We start from the raw sequence: 3,593 nt of genomic DNA, 5'->3' as shown, positions 1-3,593 counted from the left end.
GCATGTGCAACAACAGTGTGGGGAAGTTTCTTTTCCTCCATGCTCGTGCCACCATTTATTGTTTCCAGTCTTTAATTTATTTATTTATTTATTGTTTTGTAAAATGTGAGAACCATTATGTTTAATCACTTTCAAAATAAGCTAACTACTAAATTAATATAATACTGTGTGTGTGTGTGTGTGTGTGTGTGTGTTTTGCGCACGTGTGCTTTCACTGTACAACCCACTTCAATGTTCAAAGTCAACTGGCAAAGGTCTGACAATGGTTTGGGGCCACAGTTTGCTCTGGCATGGAAAACTATGAGAGACCCAGGGGGACACGCCTGCCATATGCTTCCAGTCTTTTTTTTAAATATAGGCTATTTTTCTCTTATGCTTTTGTAGTGATATCTCATTGTAGTTTTGTTTGTTTATTTTTTGTTTTTTTCTTGACTTTTAAGTCACAGCTGGCAATGTTCAGGGGTTACTCCTGGCTCTGCAATCAGGAATTATTCCTGTTGGTGCTCGAATCACCATGTGGGATGTCAGGGATCGAACCTTGGTCAGCTGCATGCATGGCAAACACACTTCCTGCTGAACTACCACTCCAGCCCCTGTAGTTTTTATTTATGTTTTCCTCATATTATACTTCCACTTGTAACCTAGCCTGCCACTTTTTTTTTTTGCTTTTTTGGGTCACACCCCGCAATGCTCAGGGGTTACTCCTGGCTCATACACTCAGGAATTGCTCCTAGCGGTGCTCAGGGGACCAAATGGGGTGCTGGAAATCGAACCTGTGTTGGCCATGTTGGCTGCATGTAAGGCAAACGCCCTACCCGCTGTGTGGTAGGGCGTTCGCCTTATAAGCAGCCAACAGGGTCGACCCGAGTTCAATTCTTCCGCCCCTCTCAGAGGGCCCAGCAAGCTACCGAGAGTATCTTGCCCGCAGGGCAGAGCCTGGCAAGCTACCCGTGTGGTATTCGATATGCCAAACACAGTAACAACAAGTCTCATGATGGAGACGTTACTGGGCCCGCTCGAGCAAATCGATGAACAATAGGAGGACCGTGTCTACCGTGTTCCTCATATTAAATAAAATTGACCACTTTTGCAAGTGTTTGTGGGCCATCTGTATGTGTTCTTTAGAGAAGTATTCGCTCATTGTTCTTTGGAAAGTGTGTTTACTCATTATTTTGATTGTTTTGTTTTGTTGTCGTTTAATTGTAGGAGTGTTATACATATTTCTGGTATTAACCCCTTGTATGATATGATGTATGATATAGAAATTACCTTCTCCCTATTTTCATATTATTATTTTGTTTTGTGACACTTTCTTTTGCTATATACCAACTTTTCAATTTGATGTAATTTCATTTATTTTTGCTTTCATTTTCCTTGTCATTGGAACTGAATCTTCAAAACTATCTTCAAGATTGAACTGAGAAAAGAAAGCAGACAGTGTAAGTATGACGTACAAATTAGCTGAGTGCAAGAAGGTAAAAGTAAAATCTCCCTTTTTTGTGGGAGAATATTCTCTTACACAGGCACCACAGTATTTAACAATCATATCTGCTACTCTCTTGGGCTACATTCTTTTCTGCCTATAATAAAATGACAATTTTTACATGTCAACATTGATCACCCCTTTTCATCTTTGATTAGTTCCCATCTTTGATTATATCTCTTTTCCATATCACATATAATTCTAGAAAGCTTAATATGTTTTTGCCAAATAAGTTTATTTGTTAGTGTTAATGTGTTGGTGTTATAAATGCTGAACACTTCAGAAGGTGAGAATAATGAGGCCTGAGATCTATTGAAACCTCAGATCAGTAGATGCCAAGGAAATTGAAGAGGGAGGACCTAGTGCCCAACGGATGACTTCATGCTTCATTATATACTCATTATAATACATTTGCATAGCAAAAAAACATGCACATGCCATGAAGTCTACAATCGCCATGGCAACCCCAGACATGACCAAGTATGGTTAGAATCTGGGTAATACCTTAGCTCCAGGAAATCACTTCCTCTAAGACCTCTCTCTTCATTGGAATGTCATGAATATTCTATGCCTCATTGATTTGTCTTACTCATACATGTGTATAATCTAGAATTTTATAAAAGGCAGGTTTACTCTTACTTTTTAAAATTTATTTAGTAGAAATCTATTTTGGGGGTGGGCGTGTTAAGGTCAAACTCAGCTCTTCTCAGGGCTTACTCCTAGATCTGCTCTCAGGACTCACTCCTAGCCAGACACAGGAGACCATATGCAGTGCTAGGATCAAAACTGGGTCAGCCATATATAATAGCAGCAATTTACCACTGTACTATCTCTCCAGTCATTTTGTTGTTGTTGTTTTTTTTACAAATAAAGTCCACCACATTTTCTATATTCCCTCTACTATTTCTATTCCTGCCCATTTTCCCTCTCCCCTACGATTTCCATAATCTTAATGTTATTGTTAATGCCCATTGGTTTATTTTATCTGTCCATCAACTTTATATCCTTATATTGTACACATGAGTGAACTCATTCAATACTTAGCTTTTTCCTTTTCATTCATTTTGCTTAAGATAATTCCTTCACGTTTTTCCCATCTTGCTGTGATGGGCCAGTTTTCTTGGGGAAGGGAGTGGTTAAAGGGGCTTGGGAGGATAAAAGTCTTCCAAGTGTTTCTCAGGAAATCCAGGGGCCCAACGGAGGATTCTTGGCCAACTGGGCCATTAGTTCAAAGCCAGTGCCCAAGGATGAGACCCTGTAATGCAGAGGTTACCTGGAAGATCCTGACAGTTCTACAGGCCTCCAGGACTGCACCCAGCAATGCTTGGAAAATCATGTGTATCAGAAATCAAACCCCAGCTAATGCTCTCTAACCATGGAACTATTCCAACCTTCAATTTTCATCTTTTTATTGCCAAATAATACCCACAGTATAAATTAGCCATACTGTCTTTATCCAATAACCATTTATCAGTGACCTTATTTTAGTCATTGTAAAGAAGGCTGTAATAGGTTGGAAAGAATCAAGCAATGGCCTAGAGTGCCCACCTGAGAAACATATGACCATAAGGTCATACCCTGGGGGTATCATATGTGCCAAGATCAGTTCTGGAGCTCTGCAGTCCATCATCCTCCTTGCCATAAGCAATTTGTAGCTGCAATGTTGCCAGATGTGTGTTAGCACCACAGAAAAGAGGAGAGCCCCCTGGTGAGACCACTCATTGCTATCAGTACACAGACACTTTGACTCTGTGTATCTACTGACCTCTAAGAAGTACTTGACTATTCTCTGACTTGAAGTCTTTCCAGTGCAGGGCAAACAGTCTCCAAAGAGGGCCTAACAACTTTAGCCCTGCACAGGCTTTTTCTACAACAAAAATCCCAGGAGTATTTCATCTTTTCTTCATCTGTGTGTTTTATGGTTTACAGTTTTATAACCAAGTCTTTTATCTATATTGAGTTAATATTTACATGTGTGTGCTGTTAAACAGTCATTGTCTTCTTTTTCTTCTCCTCCTCCTCCTTCTCCTCCTCCTTCTTCTCTTTCTCTTTCTCCTTCTACTTCCCCTCCTTCTCCTTCTCTTTCTCCTTCCCCTCTTTCTCCTTCTCT

The 3,593-nt window shown here is 40.1% G+C and overlaps 1 non-coding gene across 1 annotated transcript; it reads right to left on the bottom strand.

Annotated features, from left to right (window-relative positions):
* Positions 1–212: 212 nt before the first annotated feature.
* Positions 213–342, bottom strand: LOC130042227 (small nucleolar RNA SNORA42/SNORA80 family). Its single transcript, XR_008795175.1, has one exon. It is a non-coding gene; the product is annotated as a small nucleolar RNA SNORA42/SNORA80 family (small nucleolar RNA).
* Positions 343–3,593: the final 3,251 nt, after the last annotated feature.

Source organism: Sorex fumeus, unplaced genomic scaffold, assembly GCF_029834395.1.
Source record: "Sorex fumeus unplaced genomic scaffold, SorFum_2.1 ptg000098l, whole genome shotgun sequence".
Taxonomy (NCBI): Eukaryota; Metazoa; Chordata; class Mammalia; order Eulipotyphla; family Soricidae; genus Sorex; species Sorex fumeus.
The sequence above is the reverse complement of the archived record's forward strand: the minus strand, read 5'-3'. Positions and strand labels throughout refer to the sequence as shown.